Source organism: Natrix helvetica, assembly GCF_964273705.1.
Source record: "Natrix helvetica genome assembly, chromosome: Z".
Taxonomy (NCBI): domain Eukaryota; kingdom Metazoa; phylum Chordata; class Lepidosauria; order Squamata; family Natricidae; genus Natrix; species Natrix helvetica.
Window position 1 is genome coordinate 106,701,101 of NC_138554.1, and position 25,027 is coordinate 106,726,127.

Here is a 25,027-nt window from a genome sequence, read left to right on the forward strand (position 1 = left end):
GGTCCTCATTTTACCAACTGCAGAAGAATAGAAGGCTGAGTCAACCTTGAGCCAGTGAGATTTAAACTGCCGAACTGCAGCAGTACTGCACTCTAACCACTGCGCTACCTCAGCTACGTCCCATCTTCATTATTTTTTAAATTGACTCCAAGAGGCTAACATGTCTAATAACCTTCCTCTTACTATTTTCTCCACAACAACCCTGTGAGGCGACTTGGACTGAAAGAGAGTGACTAGCCCAAAGTCACCTAGCTGGCTCTCATGGCTTAGGCAGGATTTGAGCTCATGGTTTTTAGCCTGGTGCCTTAAGCACTAGACCAGATCCGAGGCGCACAACCTCAGAATTTTTAATGCACTTCCCATTGTATTGAATTCAATTTTACAAATCTAGAACAAAGCCTATTTGAAAAAACAAAAACAAAACAAATCAGGATAATTTCCCTCTTTTTTCATAGTTGGGAAAATCATAATAAAGGTAAATATAAAGATTCCCCTCGCACATGTTTGCTAGTCTTTCCCAACACTAGGGGGCGGTGTTCATCTCTGTTTCAAAGCTGAAGAGCCAGCACTGTCCAAAGACATCTCCGTGGTCACGTGGCCTGCATGACTAAATGCCGAAGGCGCATGGAGCGCTTTTACCTTCCCCACAAAGGTGGTCCCTATTTTTCTACTTGCATTTTTACATGTTTTTGAACTGCTAGGTTGGCTGAAGCTGGAACAAGTAACGGGAGTTCACTCAGTTACACGGCACTAGGGACTCAAACCACTGAACTGCCGACCTTTCTGATCAACAAGCTCAGTGTCTTAGTGACTGAGCCACTGTGTCCCTATAAAATCATAATAAACATACATTAAAAAGAACATAACAGCTTTCAAGGCATCCTTCAGTAGGGTGAATAAAATACTACCTTCCCTTAGCTTGACTTCTTTTTCTCTAGAGCATATCCAGCTCATCTTCCTCCTTCTAATTTCCCCACTGCAATGACCCTGCAAGGTAGGCTAGGCAGAGAGAGAATTACTGGCCCAAAGTCACCCAGCTGGCTGAAGACAATTGGTCCTACTATGGGGTAAAGCTTTGTGCCCCAGACAGAAATAACACAGGGCAAAAAATGTTTCAGCACTTGCTGATAGTGGAATGAAGCTGCTTAATTGGTATTTGTCTTCTGCAAGAATAGTACCATTGCATAGTTTAGAGTAAGTACACAAACATGTACAGGGACGTATGACCTCAATTGAGTCCAAAATTTATGTTACTGAGGCATTCAAGTGAGTTTTGCCCCATTTTACGACCTTTATTGCCACAGTTGTCAAGTGAATCATTGCATTGTTGCGAACAGTTGTTAAGTGAATATGGTTCCCCCATTGACTTTGCTTGTCCAAAATTTGCAAAAGCTGATCACATGACCCTAAAACACTGCAGCTATCATGTCCTGCCCCCTCACCAAAAATGCTTCAAAGGGGAGGTATGCCAAGCATCCCCTCCTATATCCCTATAGGGTACCTAGTAAAATACTTTATGATCAGTTATGTCTCTTTATGCAGTAAGTATTTTCAAGGGGATGTCTTGTTTCCATGGGGTAGACTTCAGTAGAACAGACTTTGGTCCAAGCATCATGGTGAGTGAAAAGCCATGGTACTGACTGAAGAATGCATGACTTATTGTGGTGATTGGACCAACAACTGTAAGGAACATGAACCTGTGGATACTCTTGTTCTTTGTCCTGCTTATAGCTTTCTCAGAATATTTGTTTGACCATTGGAGAATCATAATGATGGACTGGTGTGGAATCAAATGCAGGGCCCAAAATCCAGTTAATCAAGACTCACTGCAGTCATGATTTATTCAGTGCACACTGGAGGAATTCACTCCAGAAAAGTAATGGAGGGGCTCTTGCTAAAAGGAAACCCTCCCATTACATTTCAGTAAATGTAGAAAAAATGATAGTCATACATATGCATAGGTAATAGGGGAAGTAAGTATAAACATTCATAATGAGCAAACTTTCCCATCCTTTTGCAGTTAACTATTCTCAAGAAAGAGTCTTAATTAAAAAAAAACACTCCATTATCAGTTATACTGCCATAACAATTTTGATAAAATGTACTCAGAACTCAAAACAAACTGTAGGTTGGGGACTTCAAGGTTTTCTCAATTAGTCTACATGCTCCTCCTCCAAAACTTATTTTCTCATAGTTCTCTTCTGCCCACCTCTTGACCTCTAGGAAGGGGGAGTTTTGTGTCTGAAACAACAGGATCTAGCCTCATTCTCTTCTTCTCATTCTCCTTACAAGATTTCCACCAGCCAGGGGACAACCCAGACCCATATTTTGCAGCCAGCCAGCCAGCCGGCTAGCCAGCCAGCCAGCCAGCCAGCCAGCCAGCCAGCCAGCCAGCCAGCCAGCCAGCCAGCCAGCCAGCCAGCCAGCCAGCTAGCTACAAGGTAAGCCAGTTCCACAGAACACTACCAGACTCCTTACATCTTACATAATGGCTTTTACTTGCAAGTTTTTTTTATTTGGGAAGTCTTAACAGCCATGGGGCATTTGAAATAACTCAAAGTCAACGACCAGTTTATTTGCAAGACTGGTTTTTTTTTTTTAGCTCTTCCTACTTCTCATTTATGAGAGCTATGGCATTTAAAGTTTCATTTATCTGATTTGCAATTATTTGAAAGTTTTTTTAAAAATATATCAAGATAGGCATGTGCTGCAAAGACCGGGGTGCCAATTATGGAGATAATGAGTAGGTACCTCAATGAGGTGCCAGCTTCTGTGCACTCCCTTTGACTTTTGATGTATGTAATTTTGGGCAGCTGGTACTGCGTGAAAGGAGGTTAAAAGCCCAATTCCTCAATTTCCACACCAAAATACTATTCTTTTTCAGGTGAATTTGTACATAGCTAGATTCTATTATTGTGGGTCGTTTTCAATTATAGGTTGAAAAGGCATATCTTTTTGTCATAACAATTAAACACTTGCACAAAGTTGGCAAAATTGCCGTTGTTTCCACCCTAAATAAAACTTAGTGGATATAGGGAAGTATTAATGATTGAGGCTGAATTGGGGTAATTTGCGTAGTTTTTTAACACAAATCCCCAATTTATTCTCCCGGTTATCCAGAAAGATGTTTCAGACATAATGAATTAGGAATGGAGTAATGTTAAATAAAAGTTATTGGTAGGCAGCCAGATCAGGGATGGTTGCATCATACTCCCCGGCAATTATAAATAGACCACATTTACTAAGAGACACATAATTTTTAGCTGAGCTGTTGCTCAGAAGAAGAATAAAGAATAGCAGTACAATAAAACAATAACAGCACAACAAAACAAGTTAAATAATAATAATTGCAGGAGCCTAAATATCAAAATTAAACTGCTGTGAGGACTAATGACTCCAAGTTCATTAAAACTTATCTTCGGAGTTCTTCAGGATTTTGTACTCAGAATTTCACCTTTTTTTTCTGCTATTTTTCTGGGAACCTGGAACAATGCCTTTAATACGGCTTGCTTCTGGGATTTCTGGAGCTGGGGTACACCTGAGATAAGTTAAATGAACCCACCAGGTCAAACCTTTGTGTTTTGCATTACTGTGTCTTTTCCTAAGAGCTTTTTCTCCAATGCTCTTTGCAATGGGACCTGATCTCCTGCTTGCAACTCATTAAATGATGTAGTCTGATGTAGCCCATTCCAGTTAAAATGTAGCATACACCCTTGGGTTTTTGGCAGGAGTCCTGTTGAAAAGAATGGATAATGGATAGTATATAAATAATTTTACCATGAATCAGGTTGAACACCTTCTGGGAGAGAAATTAATTCAAAGCCTAAAGCACTGGTTTCCCCTATACAATTTCATAGAGAGACAACATTTCATCTCATTTAAAGGTGAGCTTTTGATAGCCAGAAATGCCATAGGAAGTATGGGAGCATGTCAGCAAAATCAATTTGTATCATCTGCAAAGGGTACCATACACTAAACAATCAGGAGGCACGTGGTCTCAGTCCCACCCACCCACCCACCTTTAAGTGGGCTAAACAAATTGTAAAACTGCCAGCTATTGCCTGGGTCTCTCTATGATTTTTTTTCCTGGCCCAAATTTGCTTAAATTTGCTTCCGGGATAATGCATGTGTTTCTATATGACCTTCGCCATATAGGTCTGCTGTGCGGTGTGGGTTCTGTTCGGGGGGAGGAGAGGGGGGGGAGAGAAACCACAAATCCTACTTCTGCCTTACGCTCCCGCACACTATGATAAAAGTAGTATCATTACAGTAAAATTTAAAAACCCCTTTAAAACTGGGTATGTTTTTTTTAAATCCATTAGCTTTTCCTCCTGCTATTATAAAAAAAGGCCGAAGATAGCAGACATTTTTTAAGAGTCACTGAAAATGAGATTGGGCTTAAAACCAATCCTTGTGGGTATGCAATTGCAAACCCCCACTCCCCAAATTAAAAAAAAAAACCTAGTAAATTGTAATATTTTTCTAAAGTCGGAGAAAGAGAACAGCATTTGGCAAGTCTAACTGTGAAAAATTTTGCTCTCTCCAAAAAAGAAAAGAAAACATACCCCCTCCCATCAAAACCACACACACACACACACACACACACACACACCAAAGCAGCTTCTATCTTTACTTCCCCTTATGAGCTTTTGTTTTAATTGCCAAAAAAGTTTTTCCTTGGGTAGCTTTAGATAAGGACTTGACAACTGGTCCAAACCCTGCAACTGGCCTTAGGTAGGAGGTAGCGGCAAAACCTGCAAAACAGTCTTTTTATTTACATAGTAATTTTTTGTACTGGGGAAAAGTTGAAAACAGGTAAATAATAATATCTTGGATAATCTGAGGTTTTCCATAATACTCAGTATGCATCTTGTCCCAATGAGGAAATTTAGCATACCCTGTACTTCATACATGCTCAGGAGTTATGAGCACACAACAAGGAATCAGCATACCGAGTCACCATTTACAGTCAGTCTTCTTTTGGGTTTTAGGAACAACAACCACAACAAAAAAGATTCAACCCACCCATTCAAAAGCTTTTTAAGTCAAGAGTTGTAAAACAATAGAAGCCAGCAGTTCTTGTTCTTAAAAACTAATAATAGCTGCAAGGGTTCCTTTCTAGTGTGTCGTGTTAAAAGTGCATGCCTTCCGTTCTCATTTATACAGGATTTCCCCCCCCCCAAAAATATAACTCCTCCTGCCATAAATAATAAAGGTTATTTTCTCCCATCACAACCAGGGCTTAGAAGGGGAAAACAGTAATTATTTTGTGATTCTCTCATTCTTCTATGTCTTTCTATATCACTTCAATCCATTGCAATCAATAGGAATTTTTCCTTTAAAATGCTTTGAACTTTTTCTCACTGACCTTTTTTGTTTCATGGATCTCTCCTATTGATGTCATAAGCCTATAACATAATGTTTTTTCTTCTAGATATATGCTGTTGCTATTGAGCACTCAGTCCCATATACTGCTTTTTTAAATGTAGTCTAAAAGAATCCATGCCCGGACTCCAATTTTGCATGGTTTGCACTCTGCACATGTAAAGATACTCCCTGAAATTTTGGTGCAAATGGAAATATTGAATTTGATGTGTGCGTGCGAAGGGGGGTTAAAAAAAACACTCCTGAAACAGGAGGTGGGGGGGGGTCAGCTCCCAGTGGTTTTTCTATGGGGGCTTTGTATTGTCACCCTACTACCCCCCCTTCTTGTGACCTTCAATTAATGTAGCCAACAAACAAGTGTCAGACACGGTAATAATAAATCTTTAAAAATCTAAAGAAGGACTTTAAAACCTGGGAAAAGGAAAAAGAAAATAGACCTCAAACAATAAATAATAGAAAAGTAGTAGAAACCTCTCAGCTTTATTAAATTCTCATAAGATTCCCACAAAAACACACACACCAGACTAAATGGTGGATGAGAGGTGTGGTCAGCATCCACATTTACCTCTCCACACACCAGCTTTTTAAGGGGAACAAACATTTTTCAACCGTATTCTGTACAACTCAACAGGTTTTCACCCTGTCATTTTGTTTTATACAAATTTATATAAATACAAATTTATATAAACAAACAAAACTCACTGATGCCATAGTATAGACAATAGAACTGAAACAGCTCCCTTCTTCTTTTTTGCATGGAATCTACCACAGCCTTGAATAGACACAAATTCATCCTCCCTATTCCTCAGTTGGGGCAAGAAAAAAAAGGTTTAGATGAAATTCAATCAACATGGAGACAAATAAACAAAACAATGATGTTCTATTACTTACATATGTGATTGCAAGAAAATTTTATTTTCAGTTTTCTTTTAGCACTGAGCTTCAAATTTTTTTCAATGTGTGGTATAAAATGCATTATGAGTTTCCTCAGAGCTCTTAACTCTTAATAAGGTTAATTTTACTCCTTGGCCAAACTGTCTTGAGACAATATTACAATTAGCTGCTGAATTGCCAATAGAAATGTCATCTGAAAATTGTGTCTCATAATGCAGTAGCCCAATTTTTGCTATTTCTTTTCACACACATTTAAAAAAAAAAATCTCAGTTTGCAAAACAATTTTAAAGTTGTCCAGTCTGGATAATTTTACCATAATTATCCAAAAATCTCTGCCAATTTATTTATACAAAAATAACTTGTTTCTTATTCATTCCAAGTTGAATTAAGATGTTTTAGGAACCTTGAAGGATTTTTCCATAAAATGTAAGTAAGCAAGCAAGCAAGCTTTGTATAAATAAGTTTATAATACAATTTTGAAAGGGAACAGTCCAGCTGCTTCTGTGGTGTTGTCTGCTACTTTTAGCACTTCACGGTAGGCTTTTTTGGGGGGGTGTGTGTGTCATTGCTGTCTAACTGATTCTCTTACAAAATGGAAACTTCTGAGGCTATCACCCTCCATGATCATACACTCACTCTCAGATACCTGATCTGTTGTATCAGAGCTGAATAAAGCTCCTTTTCCAATTAACAAAGTTTATACAGGGGGAAGTGCTTGCATAATTGCAGGTTTCACACTTCCACTTTACCTCAGACTCCTCCCTGCAGAACAGAAGATTGGAATCATGTCATCCTGAAGCCTTCAGAAAAAGGAGACAGGATCAGCAGCAGAAGGAAAGGAGTAATGGGTCTATACACATTATTCCTTTCCTTGTTCTGCTCACCCTATTTTCTATTTTTTTAACCCTCTCAATTTGCACTCAGACTATGCTCAGACACCCCTACTGTGACCACCTTTTTCCTCATGAAAGTTGTCCGGTATATTTGTCCCCTTCTCTGGGCATAGTATGACCACTGAATTTTACTGTTTCCATTGCTGCATTTATTAAACAAACCAGACTTTCATAAACAGAACAGAACCCCCCTGTGGAATTCCTGCAAGGCCCTTTTAGTCTACAAATTACCCTTCCTCTCAGAAATGCTTAAATTTTCCTTCCAGATTATTTATATGTATGTTCTCTGTCCACGTCTGGGACTGGAGGGTACTCCTGGCAGTCTTTCCTTTTCCCTTTTCTGCACTAATTATGGTGATCCTTGGATTCACATATTAGGCTGTTTCCTTTCTGATCAGGAGGAGAAGCTCCCACTCCTCTAAACTCTTTTCTTTATCACGCTGGCTACCCAGCAAAGTTATTATTATATTGTTACTGGTGTGACGTTTGTTTAATGGCACTGGGTGAGGGCACACAACTAGATGCAACACAAAGGCACAAAGGGCTGTAGGCTGCAGCAACGTATTGGCTTATTCTGCCTAATGAGGCTGTCCAAAAGCTGATTCATCTCCATAAGCAGCCTCATTAAACAACACATGACTGGCAACTGTTCATATCCTCAGAAAGCTGCCAGGCTCATGTTGCCTAATGGGGCTGCACACAGGGATGGATGTAAATTAGGCCTTGAGTTTGTAAGTGTTTAGGACCAAGCAAAGGGGATAGTGAGATCCTTAGTTCTTGTCCTTCACCCATGTTTTATAGTGGACTGAGGAAAGACGAAAGACACCTAACCTATATTACAAAAGTTATATTGGTTGTTGTTTCCTATTACTGATATTTTATGGCACCTATACATAGAAAACATACCATATATAGTAAAATGTTTACTGTTTTTTTTTTAATTACAGGTGTGGCCCTGAATAGGGAAGGTTGAAGAATCCTTTGTGTAAGGACAGATTTGACATGGCCTCTCAGGTAGGTACAATAAAACCAGAACAATTGGCAGAACCTGACTATGACTCTAAGATATAAAAATAAGCAACACTTCCATGTAAACATTAAAAAACATTGAAACTGCATACACTTCACAAACAAACTGTGCATTCAGAGGTCAGAGGACAAATTTAAGGCAACATTATAAAGTGGCATGCAAGGGTAACCAATAAAAAGATTAGTAAAACTAATATAGAAGAAGATGAATTCATATTGGAAATTTAGAATGTCTACTTCAAATAACATCAACTCCTCACCTTCCTTATTTTTCACCCTGGTTTTTATTTAAAACAGCAATGTGGCCTTTAAAAAAAAAATCATTTCAATCAGTGGTGCAATTCAGCTGGTTCTATCCGGTGTGGGCGAACTGGTAGTGGGGGTGGCAGGAGGCTCCACCCACCTGCCTGGATGTCACCACATCCTATTTTTGATGCTCTGCACATGCACGGAAAGTCATCTGTGCATGTGCAGAAGTAGCGCATTTGCTGATATTTGTGAACCGATAGTGAAGGTAAATTGATTTCACCCCTGATTACAATCTCTATTGGTCTTGGAAGATAGGTATCTGCGGGAGATTACTCAGTCCTAAGACTCTTTTTTTTAAAAAAGATACAGGTAAGATAGAGGAATAAGATGATTAAAGCCACATTTAAATAAAAATATATCGAACTTACACCTTCAAGATATAATAAACCACAATTTATAATATTTAATCTGCAAACTGACTTATATAGACAAGTTGACAATACAACTTGCTTTTAGAGTGCAGTGAATATGCAGCCGAAACACTCAACCACATGCCCAAGAGAGTCAAAAAAGTCAAGATATTAGCTACAGTTGTGAAATTGAAGATTACATTCATTGATACATGTAAAAAGAAGTCTTGAATTATTATTATTATTACTCTTCCTGGGGATGTGCCTAGGCTTATGGTTTATAACAGTGATGGCGAATCTTTTTTTTTACGGTGTGCCAGAATTGGGCACGCGCACACTGCTGCATCCCCCCCCCCATGTCCACTCAATTCCCCACCCAAATGTGCATGTGTACGTGAACCCGCCGCATGCGCATGCACCCCCTCCCCAGGCTCTGGAGGCTTTTCTGAAGCCTGGAGAGGACAAAAATGGCCTCCCCCGCCCTCCTAGAGGCCTTCTGGAAGTCAGAAACTGATCATTTCTGAACTTCCGGTTGGCCCATTTGGACTGTTTTTTGCCCTCTCCAGCCTTTGGAGGCTTTCCTGAAGCAATTTCTGGCTTCTGAAGGGCCTCTGGGAGGCAGGGGGGAGGCCGCTTTTGCTTCAGGAGACCGTGATTGTGCACCTCAAGGCTTCTGGGCAGCCCATGTGCACAGGGTGCTGGGCTGGTTCCAGTTGCAAAATGTCAGAAAATTCCCCATTTTGCAAGGTGGCTCTCAAAGTGAATGAAGCGGGTGTGGGCACTTTTTCCAAAAGCTGAGGGCCTGGCTCCTCTTCCTTCCTCAGCTGTTGGAAGAGCACTGCACCTGTTTCATTCTCTTTGAGAGTCAACTTGTTTTCCATGGCACGAGGCGAGTGCTGTGGGGAAAAATCAAGGGGAGAAGAAAACAAACTTCTGTTAGGGATGGCCTTCTCCCCCTGATTTCTCCCTGGCAGCGATCGCCTCGCATGACAGCAAGTGATGTGTGTGTGTGTAAGGGGGGCTGGATGGGACTGATCAACTGGGAGGCAAAGAAGCCTTGGTTTCCCCACTGCGGCTCTTGGAGGAAGGAGGCAGAGATGCTGGCTGGCTCTCGCTTCCCTTACTGTTCACCATTGCTGCCCCTGCAGGACAGAGCATTACTGCCCCTGCCCTGCTGAGCTGGTCAATTGTACGGGAAAGCAGCAAGGGAGCAAGTGGTGATGAACAGTAGGGGAAGTGAGCACCAGCCAGTATCTGCCAGAGAGAAATCAGGCTGAGAGGGAGAAAGCCAAGCTTCTGCTAATGACGGCCTTCTCCCTCTCCTCTCGATTTCTCTCTGGTAGCCCTCGCTGTCCCTAGCAGAAGTTTGTTTTCTTCTCCCCCTTCCACTGATTTCTCCATGGCAGCGCTCACCTCATGCCACGGCAATTGCAGTGTGTGTGTTTGTGTGTTTGTATAACGGGGGCTGGATGGGACTGATCAGCTGGGGAAACCAAGGCTTCTTTTCCAGGCTTCCAGCTGATAGGTCCCATCCAGCTCCCCTTACACACACACACACACACACACACACACACACACACACACCACTTGCTGCCACACAAGGCGGTCGCTGCCAGGGAGAAATCAGGGGGAGAGGGAGGAGAAGGCCATTCCTAGCAGAAGTTTGTTTTCTTCTCCACCTCCCGCTGATTTCTAACCGGCAGCGCTCGCCTCATGCCACGACAAGCAAGGTGGCTCTCAAAGAGAATGAGAGTAGCAGCAGCTCTTGCGCTGCTGCTTCCAGCCAGGACATATTCTGCAAGGTCCTTGGCGACGTCCTGGTACTGGGGGCAAAGGAGTGGTGATGGCGAGGACGGGCGAGCTGGGCTTCCCTCCCTCCCCCCCCCACCTGAACAGGCTTCTTGCACAGCTCCAGTCCACAGCTCTGATGAGGATCTGTGGTCCGGAGCACTGCCACTTCCAGCCGGGATATATTCTGCCAGGACCTCGGCAGCATCTTTATGCAGATAGCTCGCCTCCCTGCCAGAACTCCTCTGTCAGCATCCTGACTGGAAGTGTCAGCACAATAGCTGCTGCTGGGGAAGGGATGAAGGGGTGGAGATCATCCATTGTCGCCACCGCCACCCTTTTGCCCCTGGTAACAGTGACTGTTGTGCTGCTGCTTCCAGCCAGGATGCTGGAGGAGCTGCTGGCAGGGAGGCGAGCTATCTGCATAAAGATGCTGCCAAGGGCCTGGCTCGCTGATGTGGGAGCAGCTGCGGTGGCTGCCCGATCCCTCCTACCCTTCTCCCTGTGGCTGCCACTGCTTTTCTAGGGCACCCAATCTGGCCAGGCACTCCATACTGTGGATGCATGTCATGGCACATCAGTGCTGTGGGCTCGAGCTGTGCAAGTATCCCGCTCTGGTGGGGAGGGAGAGAAGCTCCTGACTGTCCTTGCCATTGCCGCCCCCTTGCCCAAGCAGCTGTCACAGTGCTGCTTCTGGCTGGTATGGGAGTGGCTGCAGGGGCTGGGCGGCCATTCCTGCCCTTCCCCTTGTGGCTGCCGCTGCCACTGCTTTTCTGGGGTGCCCGAGCTGGCCAGGCACTTCAGACCGCTGATGAGCCATGGGATGGAGGGCTGGGGCCACTCAAGAAGCCCGCTTGGGTGGGGAGGGTGGGAAGCCCCGACCACAGTTCTGCTCTGCTAAGAAGCAATGGCTGGGAGCCCTTCTCAGCATCTTTTGGCACACACGGCTGTTGCTCTTCCTGTTGCTTGTTTTTACATGTGCATGTGCGCCAGGAACCAGATCACTAAATGGCCGATGCACATGTGCACCCTGGAAACAAAAAGATCATTTTCCTGGCGTGCGCATGCACACCGGGCGGCTCCTCTTCTGCTTTCTGGCATGCCAATGCGTGTGAAGACCAGCTGGCTGCTGTGCCTGAACCCAAAAGAGCAACTGGTGATGGCTCCATGTGGCAGGAGAAATGGCTCCATGTGCCACTTCTGGCACACGTGCCATAGGTTCACCATCATGGGTCTACAAGATTCCTAATATTTGCTTATGAATCTGCTGGAAATTAAGATACTCATGTCATGGGAATTCACTAGCAAAATATTAAATAACTACAGTGTGGTCTCCATAAAAATATGAAAAAGCCTCCAAAACCTGCAACAGATCCCTAAAAAGTTTAAATAGGAAAAATAAGACAGTGCAAATAAAAATGAAATTTGCATTAGTTTCTATCTTTGTATTTGTATTACTTATTTCATTTATGTTTATCGTGCCTTTACTATCTTTCACCTACTTTTCCATACAACAGCCCTGTGAGGTAGATTTGAATGTAAGTGGCCCAAGGTCACCTAGCTGGCTTTCATGGCTAAAGCTGGAGTTGAACTCATTGTCTCCTGCTTTTCATCTTAATGCTTTAACCACTACACCAAACTGCCTCTCTCTCTATACCAAACTTTACTAACACTTATTGCAAAAGAATAACAAAATAGAATGAAATTATGACTGCTCCCACTGTTGTTTCTTCATTGAAATGAATTGCTCTTTTTTAATCTACTTTTGGCCATTAAAGTAAATATGCAGTCCTGGCCACAAAATGGTTAATCACGAACAGGTTAATGTATACTTTAGATAGTCCTCAACTTATAGACACAACTGAGTCTGGAATTTCTGTTGCTAAGCAAGACAGTTGTTAAGTGAAATTTGCTCCATTTTACAACTTCTTTGTCAGAGCTGTTAAGCAAATCACTGCAGTTGTTAATTTGGAAACAAGACTATTTATTAGATTAAACTGGCTTCCCATTAACTTTGCTTGTCAGAAGGTCAACAAAGGTAATCACATGACAATTGTGATAAATGCATGTCAGTTGCCAAGGGTCTGAATTTTGATCACATGACCATGATACAATGGTCCTAACTGTGAAACACGGTCATAAGTCACTTTTTCCAATGTCATCATAATTTTGAATGGTCACTAAACAAACAATTGTAAGTTAGGTCTATGAATTATTTTTTTAAAATCATGGACCTCTTGGTTCTCTGTTCTGAAAATTGTAAATTCACTCAGGAAGTAAAAAATTACCATATTTTTTTGGAGCCTAAGATGCACTTTTTTCTCTCCTAAAAGAGGGTGAAAATTTGGGTGCTTATACACCGAATGTAGTCCCATCCATCTGCCAGCCACCACCCTTTGGTCTCTGCCTCCCAGCAATTTGTCTCCTTGCAGCAAACAGCAAACAGCCTCTTTTAGTTTCAGCTTCAGCACAGCTTGATTAGCATAAGCAGCTGATTGTTGCTTGGATTGACCTCCTGACCATCAGATGTTTCAGGCTGCAGGGATTGCCATTACCTATTGCCACACCCATGCCCACCATTTTTGGCCTGCACGTACCTCATTTTCTGACCATTCTGATCCCTGCTGCCCAGAATGGGCAAAAAATGGGGTTGCCAGAGGTGAGAAATGGGATGTGTGGAGGCTGAAAACGGGGTGTGTGGAGGTAGCAATAGGCTGTAGCAATCCCTGCAGTCTGAAATGGCTAATCATCAGGCTGATCCAAATGACAAACAGCTGCTTGTGCTAATCAGACTGTGCTGAAATTGAAACTGAAACAGGCTGTTTGCTACAAGGAGGCAAATTGCTGGGAGTCAGAGACAGATTTTTTTCCCCTTGTGCGAAACTGAAACTGAAACAGGCTGCTTGCTGCAAGCAAATTGCTGGGAGGCAGAGGCAGATTTTTGTTCTTGTTTTCATTCCCAAAATTTAGGTGCATTTTATACTTTGGAGCATCTTATACTACGAAAAGTACAGTATGCTGAATTTTAATTTTGCTTGCTACCTCAAATACAGTCCCCAAGATTCCTTCTTGCAAAAGAAATGACTACTAAATAGGTAACATTGCCCTGAGAAAGACAGAGAATTAGAAACTGGGACGATGAAGATTAAACTGGGTTCTCCAGATGGGCCTGATAAAGGTTAAATGTTACTGATCTTATCTATTTCACCTCTAGGTCACTAGACAGATGATTAAACGGATCAGGAAGATTTAGAGTGCAAATCAAATACCCTCTCTTGGTAGGAAGACATTTCTGTAATAGCCAACACTGATCTTAACTGCTTTACTAGATAGAAAAGGGCCCTTGGGCTATTACAATTATTTTGCGTTAAATTCAGAAGCTCCGCGATATCAGATTGCAGGCGAAAACATATTGTAGAAGTAAGCAGCTATGTTGATTGAATAACAAATATTGTAGAGAAATTAACAATAGCCAGAAGAGCATATAAATCTTGGGAAGCTGGCTGCAAAGAAGAAGTTTTATTAAACATTTGGCAGAATAAAATGTCAAAAAGGTGACTGTCAGTATCCCAAGCATTCTTTTGGAGTTTTACATGAGTATTGTGTGTGGTAGGTTTTGTTCTACTCCATTTCTCTGGCATGCTATCCTGCAAAGCTAACATGCTCATGGGTGTTCGATTAGCAAAAGCAACAGTTTGAAATAGTCCTTTCACAACAACAACAACAACAACAACAACAAGCCCTCCCCCCCCCTGCCTCCAAGTACCAAGTACCACCTGGTCACTGGAATATCCCCTACCCTCCATTGAGACTCTTCTATTTATTAACTTTCTACCCTCCATTCCACCGAGACTCTATTAATTACTAACTTTGCATTATCTGCACCCCTACCCTACTGGGACTATTACAACGTTTTAATTTATTCGAGGTCTGATCTGCTCCGCCTGCGGGAGGCCCCTCTTTCGCAGGTATGGCCCTTGGCTCTCTCAGGGGCCAGCCTTGATGACGGGTTTGTGAACCCCGAGAGGTGGAAGAAGAGGAAGCTGAGGGGCTTTTTAGCTAAATGTTTTATATTGTTTTTAGGGGGTTCTGGGAAGGGAGGGGGGGATAACCAGGCCAGGAGGGAAGCCGGTGCCAGACGAACAGGTGAGTCCAGGAGGGAAGTGAGCGGAGTGGGGGGGAGAGGGAACAAGTAATTCCAATAGAGGGTTGTTTGATTACAACGGTCGCGGGGAGGGGGGGATGCGAGGACAAAAGAAGATTACAAGGTCGGTTGGGAGACCGTGGCTGTTGGCTACGCCCGGTCGTTTGTACCAACCCCCGCAATCTAGGTGGCCAGGAACTACAGAGCCCGGGCCTACGGCTGATGCTTTGCAATGCAAGGTCCGTAACCAACAAGGCCCCCCTCATTAATGAGCTGATCTCTGAGGGGGAGCTGGACCTTGCAGGGATAACGGAGACCTGGTTGGGCCACGAGGGTGGTTTACCCCTCGTGGAAATGTGCCCACCAGGTTTCCGCGCATTCCATCAGCCTCGGGCCCTGGGTAAGGGTGGTGGGGTGGCGGTAGTTATACGGGAAGGTCTAGAGCCGAGGGAGTTCACTGTTCCTCAGATATCCGGGTGTGAGTCCCTTGGTGTGAAATGGGGCCCAGGGAGGCAGTTGGGTTTGCTGATTGTATACTTGGCTCCTCGCTATACATCAGCGGCCCTGCCCGAGCTCCTCGAGCTGATCTCGGAGACGGCGGTTGAGATCCCCAGGCTTGTGGTTATGGGGGATTTCAACCTGCCGTCGACGGGAGCAGCGTCTGAGGTGGCTCGGGAGTTCATGGCTTCCATGACAGCCATGGGCCTGACCCAGTTAATTCAGGGCCCCACACACGAAGGTGGCCACACATTGGACCTTGTTTTTGTATCTGAGCAGTGGACGAGTGATCTGGGTATAGGGGACTTTGTTGTTACACCCCTGTCATGGTCGGATCACTCATGTCTCCGGCTGGACTTCCCTGGCGCTACCCCCCACCGCGAGGAGGCGGGACCAGATGGTCCAAGCTGGTACCGCCCCAAGCACCTGATGGAGCCGGATAGGTTCCAGACGGAGCTTGGGCCATTACCTGTAGCCCTGACCCGCGCTCGGTCGGAGGACCTAGCGGCCGCCTGGAATAGGGCGGCGGCTGGGGCCTTGGACCGGGTTGCGCCTTTGCGACCTCTCCTGCGGCAGCGACCCACCCGGGCTCCTTGGTATACCGAGGAGCTGAGGGTGATGAAGCGCCATAGGAGACGTCTAGAGAGCAGGTGGAGGTCCTCACGCTCCGAATCTGATCGAACACAGGTAAGAGCCTATTTACGGACCTACCTTGTGGCATTAAGGGCGGCCAAACGTAGATATTGCGCTGCTCTTATTGCGTCCGCGGATAACCGCCCTGCCGCCCTGTTTAGGGTGACCCGCTCCCTCTTGTCACAGAGGACGCAGGGGGCACCCTTGCAGGGCAGAGCAGAGGAGTTTGGGGAATATCTGCAGGATAAAGTCGCTCAGATCCGGAGCGGATGGGCCCCCCTCAGTGGACCAGACGGGCCGCCAACAGCGAGTCTTGTGAGACCATCCTGGGAGGAGTTTGATTCTGTTGCCCCCGAGGATTTGGATAGGTTGCGTGGACGGCTACGACCCACCACATGTTTAATGGACCCGTGTCCCTCCTGGTTGGTACTGGCATCTTGGGAGGTGACCCGAGGCTGGCTTCTGGGCCTGGTGAATGCTTCATTGGGTGAGGGATCCTTACCAGCCGCCTTGAAGGAGGCGGTGGTGAGACCCTTACTTAAGAGGCCTGCACTCGACCCAATGGAGCTAGCTAACTATCGTCCAGTCTCCAACCTTCCGTTTTTAGCGAAGGTTGTCGAGAATGTGGTGGCGCAGCAGTTTCCACAACACCTTGACGAATCCGAGTATCTAGACTCACGCCAGTCCGGCTTCCGACCCGGGCACAGCACAGAGACAGCCTTGGTCGCGTTGGTCGATGATCTCTGGAGGGCCAGAGATAGAGGTTGTTCCTCTATCCTGGTCCTATTAGACCTCTCGGCGGCTTTTGATACCATCGACCATGGTATCCTATTGCGCCGGTTGGAGGGGATAGGAGTCGGAGGTACCGTTCTGCGGTGGTTCGGCTCCTACCTCTCCGACCGGAAGCAATGTGTGTTGACAGGGGGACAGAGGTCGACCCCGAGGCCACTCACTTGTGGAGTGCCACAGGGGTCGGTCCTCTCGCCTCTCCTGTTCAACACATATGTGAAGCCGCTGGGTGAGATCATCCGTGGTTTTGGGGTTGAGTGTCACTTCTACGCTGATGATACCCAGCTGTATATTTCAACCCCAAACCACCCCAACGAGGCTGTCGAAGTGATGTCCCGGTGTTTGGAAGCCGTCGGGGTCTGGATGGGGGACAACAGACTTAAACTCAACCCCTCCAAGACTGAGTGGCTGTGGCTACCGGCACCTCGGTTCAGCCAGCTGATTCCATCGCTGGCCATAGGGGGCGAACAATTGCCCCCTGTGGAATGGGCACGCAATTTGGGCGTCCTCCTTGATGCCCGGCTGTCAATGGATGACCATGTGGCAGCCGTGGTGAGGGGGGCGTTCCACCAGGTTCGCCTGGTGCGCCAATTGCGCCCCCTACTGGACCGGGATGCCCTACGCACGGTCACTCACGCGTTGGTGACGTCCCGCCTGGATTACTGCAACGCTCTCTACATGGGGCTGCCCTTGGGACGCGCCCGGAGACTGCAGTTAGTTCAGAACGCAGCCGCGCGGGCTGTGATGGGGAGTACGAGGTACTCCCACGTAACACCTCTCCTGCGCGAGCTGCACTGGCTACCTGTGGTTTTTCGGGTGCGTTTCAAGGTGCTGATTACCATCTTTAAAGCGCTCCATGGCACGGGACCTAGTTACTTGCGGGATCGCATCCTCCCACATACATCCCTGCGGCCAATTCGCTCACACAGAGAGGGACTTCTCCTGGTGCCGTCCACTAGGCAATGCCAACGGGCGACACCAAGGAGTAGGGCCTTCTCTGTGATGGGCCCAACCCTCTGGAATGACCTCCCCCCCGACATTAGAACCACTACTGACCTCCGCTCCTTCCGGCAAAAATTGAAGACTCACCTGTTCCGATTAGCAGGCCTGGCATAATTACAACTGTCCCTCCTGGCAAATGTATTAACTGGTTATTTTAGGGGTATTGTTTTTAACTTATTGTGTGTGTTTTAGGGGTTCAAAATCCTATATTTATATATATTGCTTTGTACAGTTCTTTTAATTCCATTTTTAACCTCCTCCATTCCAACTGTACATATTCAATTTTTATTGTATTTTGATATATTTTGCATGGACTGTACACCGCCCCGAGTCCCTTTTGGGAGAGGGGGCGGTCTAGAAGCATGAATAATAAATAAATAAATAAATAAATAAATAAATAAATAAATAAATAAATAAAAATAAAAAACAACAACAACAACAACAACAACAACAACAACAATATGTTTTATTAAAATCTTTCTTCTTCAGTGGAACACTTTTCTCCATTGCTAGGAGCGCTTGGGCAATATCACTTTTATAGGGCACAAGCTTCACATTTAATAAATTTAGGTTCACAAAACAACAGAAAGCACAAGTGGAAAATTCTGATGCTTTGGTTATTATGCATATTTTCCCCCATTGGTCTCTTTGTGCAGCTGATCTATTGACCCACTAAACAATCAAGCAGGCAACCTGAAGATGCAAAATTATCTTTGTTGCTGGCCAATAGTCACAAGTTCAAAGGTCTGCAACTACTATCCTATCCTTGGCTTAAAGCACCTACATGTAATCCTTGACTTACAACCATTCTTTTAGTGACCATTCGAAGTTACAACAGCACTGAAAAAAGTAACTTATTATCATTTTCACACTTACGACCACTGCAGCATCCCCATGGTCCTGTAATCAGAATGCAGACACTTGACAACTGGCTCATATTTATGACAATTGCAGTGTCCTGGGGTCATGTGATCTCCTTTTGTGACCTTCCGACAAGCAAAGTCAATTGGAAAACCAGGTTCACTTAACAACCATGTTACTAATTTAACAACTACAGTGATTCACTTAGCAACTGTGGCAAGAAAGGTCATAAAATAGGCAAAATACAGCAACAGAAATTTTAGGCTCAGTTGTACTTGTAAGTCTAGGACTCCTTATAATTTAAAGTGCCAACTGTTCTCTTTTATCTCTGTAAATTGTGAGATAGGATATTCTCCTTTCAATAGCTACTGCTGCCAGGGAAAATCTGAGTCTTTTTTTAAATCTTTCCTTGCCTTATGTTGTTCAGGAAATTTGCAGCTTCCACCCTAATTCTTAGAGTAAGACCCCCTTTTAAAAACATTTCTTCAACCATTTCTCAGTGGTTGCAAATGTTGGCTACACACATATGGATGATCACTAGAGGGCAGTCAAGACATGTCAAACTTTGCCACCCATTATTGCCAGTAAGATCTCTTAACTAAATAGTATTTGCAGTGACACCTACCAGTGTCAGTAGTAACTTGGATGGTGTCCATACTAGCTTTAAAGAAAGGAGTTGGAGTTCATTGAGTAAAAGTATGCCACTGAGAAATGGCAGTGAAGAGGAAACTAGCAACCACTGAGGAAATAACATTTAGCATTTAAGCTATTATAGAAATAAAAAAATGAAAAATCCCTGGAAGTTAAAGATGGTACTGGATGCACAATGAAGTTTTAGGGATGACTGCAATTCCAGATATGCTCCATGCATACATATTTGTTACCCCAGCAAAATAATTTTGCCTAAATATGATGTAGTGGCACATGCACTTATATTCTTGCGGTCAATTGAGCAGGAAAAGGATGGAAAACAAAAACGGTAAGGCTGAAAAACCAGCCTATGCACAATAGGCAAATGGGATGGGATAAGGTGGTTTCAGGAAGAGAAAAAGCAAAGATGAGAAATGAGAAAGTAGCTGAGAATCCATCAGCATGTAAAGACCTATAATAAATGACTGGAGAAAGGAGAGAAAGGCAACTGCTGTAGTTTCCATCATATGGTCCTGGTTCTTGAGGACTGGTTGTTCAAAGTGAGGCCCTCCTTGGTTGAGTCATGGATTTTATTTCCCACCATTGGGGGATCATTATGAATTGTTAAGTGTTAATCCCAATAAATTCTCCAAAGAAAGAAGATTGCTACTCTAAAATTTAGGATGGTCAAATAAAACCACTGGCCCTGAAAAATCAGGGATGCCAGCAAAAACCAGAGTGGTAGTACAAAAGGAGTAGAGGTTTTGGCCAGAATTTTAAAAAAAGCAAGGTAAGTAGGCTGTGTGTTAAAACATTTTGCCCAATTGGGTGGATGATTAAGTGACAGTTAGTTTCACATTAATTAAGTGACAGTTAGTTTCACATTTCCGCAATGATTGTCTTATTTATCCATTAGAGGATGGAAGAAGGTAGTCATATGAAGGGAGTCTAGATTATTATAAATTTTACAGTGTTGTTTTGTAGAAGAACTGAGAAACGGGAGGAACATATGTAGGCAGATGAGAATGAGTGTAAGAGTGAATATGGAAAAATGAAAGTAATTCCAGAAATAGAGAGGACATTGCACAGGGGTGAAATTCAGCAGGTTCTGGAGAACCGGTAGTGGAAATTTTGAGTAGTTTGGAGAACCAGCAAATACCACCTCTGGCTGGCCCCAGAGTCGGGTGGGAATGGGGATTTTGCAGTACCCTTCCCCTGGAGTGGGGTGGCAAAGGAGATTTTGCAGTATCCTTCCCCTGCCATGCCCACCAAGCCACGCCCACAGAACCGGTACTAAAAAAAAATATGAATTTCACCTCTGACATTGCTACACCTTTGCATGTAGACCTTTTATATCCCTCTCTTCCAACAGCCCTCCCACATGACACTAGTCAGGAAAGGCATCATTTGGCAGGGTCCCCATCCACACACACTGAGGAGGAAAAGGTTTGCCCCAAAATATAATTTTCTCATCACCATAATTTGAGAAACTCCTAGCATTTGGTTTTTCTCCTTGAAACAACAACACCTGCCTTCTAAGCCGAAGTGCAGAAAGCATAAGGAGAAATGAGGGATCCTTGGTGCTTAGTTATTTTCTTGCAGACGTCTCATTACCCAAACTAGATAACATCATCAAGCACTGATCATGTTAACTAATTTGGGTAATGAAACTTCTATAAGGAAACAACAAAGCTCAGAAAGTTCCAAGGACATTTCATTTCAGGCCTGAGCTGCAAAAATTGTCCTTTATTGGTATATAGAAGAAAGTTACAAAAAATGGAAGGAACAGGAGAAAAACCAATCTCAGAATTAGTAAATATATTTTACCAAATGTATACTAACAGATAAAATTTAAGAAAGGATCAAATGGAGAGAAAAGAGACAGCTATATTCTTTGCTCGGATCTTATTAAAAAAAATAGAGAAGATTGCAAGAAATGGTGCAAGGAAGCTTTAAAGAGAATTTTAAGGGGCAATTAAGAGGAACTGTAAATCAAAAGAGGCAATTAACAGGAAATTAGAGGCTAGGACTACATCAGAATCATTGGGTCTATTGCAAGAGGTTTGGTCATTGGAAGAAAGTGTTTTTCTTTAACAAAACTAAGGGACAAACTTTAAATCTGAGAAAAGAAGATGTAGGGTTAAAAAGAGCTAACAGTCCTTTGGTCCCTGGGGCTCCCAGGGGATAGGGGATTAAAAAACCATTTTTGATAGATATTGGGACATCACATTCAATTGTTAAAAGGAAAATAATTCCCCAGCTGCTGAGACAGTATCAGTAACCAAAACCTTTGGAGGAAAAACAAGGTCTCTTTTTGGGCTCTATCGAATGCAAAATAGGCCAGAAAAATTTATCAGTAAATATTTCTATTTGTCAATTTCCTAGTTCTTTTATTTGGTAGGAATTTACTTAATAAATTATAGGCAACCATTGATTTTGACTTAGAGATCAAAAACATGAAAATTCCTAAACATGAGATATGAAGAACAATACAATACAATAGCAGAGTTGGAAGGGACATTATAGGCCTTCTAGTCCAACCCCCTGCCTAGGCAGGAAACCCTATACCGTTTCAGACAAATGGCTATCCAACATCTTCTTAAAGACTTCCAGTGTTGTGGCATTCACAACTTCTGGAGGCAAGCTGTTCCACTGATTAATTGTTCTAACTGTCAGGAAGTTTCTCCTCAGTTCTAAGTTGCTTCTCTCCTTGATTAGTTTCCACCCATTGCTTCTTGTTCTACCCTCAGGTGCCTTGGAAAATAGTTTGTTTTGTTTGTTTGTTTTATTGGATTTATATGCCGCCCTTCTCCCAAAGGACTCAGGCCGGCATACAGCATTAAAAAACACATATTACAAAAGTTAAAAGGAAATTAAAAACAATCCAAAAAACAAACCCAATTAATATAACACTAACATTTTAAAAATTAGATAAAATTAACAGGCCAGCCCGGCTTGCTGGAAAAGCCAACTTTTTAGGGCGCGTCAGAAGGACCAGAGGTCGGGGATTATGCGAAGCTCTGGGGGCAACTCATTGACTCCCTCTTCTTTGTGGCAACCCCTGAGATATTGGAACACTGCTATCATGTCTCCCCTAGTCCTTCTTTCTATTAAACTAGACATACACAGTTCCTGCAACCGTTCCTCATATGTTTTAGTCTCTAGTCTCTTAATCATCTTTGTTGCTCTTCTCTGCACTCTTTCTAGAGTCTCCACATCTTTTCTACATCGTGGTGACCAAAACTGAATGCAGTATTCCAAGTGTGGCCTTACCAAGGCATTGTAAAGTGGTATTAACACTTCACGTGATCTTGATTCTATCCCTCTGTTGATGCAGCCTAGAACTGTGTTGGCTTTTTTGGCAGCTGCTGCACACTGCTGGCTCTTATTTAAATGGTTGTCCACTAGGACTCCAAGATCCCTTTCACAGTTACTACTACTGAGCAAGGTGCCACCTATACTGTACCTGTGCATTCCATTTTTGTTGCCTAAATGTAGAACCTTATTCTTTTCACCATTGAATTTCATTTTATTAGATAGTGCCCAATGTTCAAGTTTGTCAAGATCCTTCTGTATCTTTAGCTTATCTTCTGGAGTGTTGGCTATTCCTGCCAGCTTGGTGTCATCTTCAATAATTGCAAATAATTATTCCTTTTTTTTTTACTAATTTATTAAATTTTTATAACACTCAATGCAATACAATACAATAATACAATACAATACAATACAATACAATAGTAGAGTTGGAAGGGACCTTGGAGATCTTCTAGTCCAACCCCCTGCCTAGGCAGGAAACCCTATACCGTTTCAGACAAATAGCTATCCAACATCTTCTTAAAGACTTCCAGTGTTGGGGCATTCACAACTTCTGGAGGCAAGCTGTTCCACTGATTAATTGTTCTCACTGTCAGGAAATTTCTCCTCAGTTCTAAGTTGCTCATCTCCACTACGGGATGAATAGGTAATTTTAATACCAGGTATGTATTAAAACTACCCAGATTAAAATATAACTTGACAATGAAGAAATAATAATTAGGAAAATTGGAGATGCAATAATACCCTGGGTATGGGCTACCAGATACCTTGATAGTGCAAAATTTGTTGAGCCAATAATAGTCCATTAAATACATATGATATCTCATTTCCTTGCCTCAATATCTCACTAAAATAGAGGCAAGAAAAAGTATTGAACCAATAGTTGCTAACTCTCAGAGGTATAGGCTTATTAAAGTAGGTCAGTCACCTTTTAACACATCATTTTTTTTTCAATTTTTCAATTTTTTTTCAATATGGAAATCTGACAAAAGCTATATTCTACCTATCCTTCCCAATCTTAATAGAGAATTAAATGGGCTAACGGTCTCGTGGAAAGAAACCTGGTTGAAGTAAAGAAGCCCAACTGTCTTGGCTACAGGGTCTCCCCATTATCTTAATAAGACAGCACCATACTCAAAAATAGAGATTGGGAATAAGTCCCTTTAAAATTCTCTATAGTAGGTCATTTCCAAGAATTTAGGCTTCTGGTAGCCCAAATGCTCAACAAGCTTGAGAAACTTAAAATTTATTTACTACTACTGTCTGCTGACCTATCTTGCCTTTTTATTTACCTACAGATCAATGCACCAGAAGAAGCTGAGATTAACTTCCCACTGCATCCATACAAGATTGGAGATTTGGTTGCTCTGAAATGGTGGTCAGATGATTCCTCTCATCACAGATGGAATGGTCCTTTCAAAGTGACCGCAATCACCTTCGCATCCCTGAAGGTGGATGGAATGAAGAAATGGGTTCACCACACAGAAGTGAGGAGATATGTTCCACCGCTTGAGGAAGAGGAGAAAAAGGAGTCAGAGTGGTCAGTACAACTGGTTGACCCTGTTAACAAATTAAAATTGTTATTTAAAAGGATAAAATAACAATGGTGTTAACTGAAAGCCAAGGTGACACTATGGCTTTCAAGCATTTGTTTCATGGGAAGCTTATTATTTTCATCTATTGATGATAAACTCTAGATATATTTGTATTTAAGAAATGTGAACAAAAGAATGAAGAATTAAATCGCATTGGTTTTTCTCTTTCTTCTCTTTCTTCTTTTTCAGACCAAGTGTCAAACATATACCAAAACGATCAATCGTTTTCCTTCTTTCTTTGAATATTATATAAAAGGCTAACGTGAAAAGCAGTTAGCATGCTCCCAAAAATACATACTTCTTTGTTGCTGCAATAATAAACAAATGGATTGGCTTTATCTTGTTTTGTGTGTTATTTGGGGACCCTCTTGCAAGATCTCCATACCTACTTTATGCCAGTTTTCCAGACAACATGTTTGTACATAATTAGTTCTTCAAAAGTATATCTACTTATTCTTCTCTTTCTTTTATCCAGCATAGGCATTAAACCTGAGCAAAATGACTTATTTACAAATCAGGAATTGGGGGAAGAACAAAGAAAAAAGAATTATTGTCCCATAATAACTATTTTCTCCTAGAGTAGTTGAACATTATGAAAACAGTGCCACTTATATAAGCCTAAAATGGCATGGTATTTGAGATAAAAGTCTCTCAGGACAAGCTGAAAGAGAGAGGGGTTCTGAGTGTTTATTTATAGAGCCTTACTCCTATTTTGATTAAAGATTCCATAGATGTTATCAGCAGAACTGTCATTTCTTGCAGATAATTTACAGCAAAAATTGGTTTTACCCTCAGGTTGAGGTTTTTTTTTTAATGTATAAAAAAAGTATTTCAAAGATGGCAGACTGTCCCATTACAAAGCTTTGGTACCTTGAAACAAGGTGAAAATGCAAATAGTGTGAAAATTGAAT

The 25,027-nt window shown here is 42.9% G+C and overlaps 1 long non-coding RNA gene across 2 annotated transcripts; it reads left to right on the plus strand.

Moving 5' to 3' along the window:
- The first annotated feature begins 1,552 nt into the window (after window positions 1–1,552).
- LOC309402010 lies at window positions 1,553–24,450 on the plus strand. Of its 2 annotated transcripts, XR_014176829.1 has the most exons (5): window positions 1,553–1,664; window positions 2,224–2,441; window positions 8,121–8,187; window positions 23,820–24,061; window positions 24,306–24,450. It is a non-coding gene; the product is annotated as an uncharacterized lncRNA (long non-coding RNA). The 2 variants fall into 2 exon arrangements; XR_014176828.1 differs by having other exon boundaries at window positions 23,820–24,450.
- The last annotated feature ends 577 nt before the right edge of the window (window positions 24,451–25,027 follow it).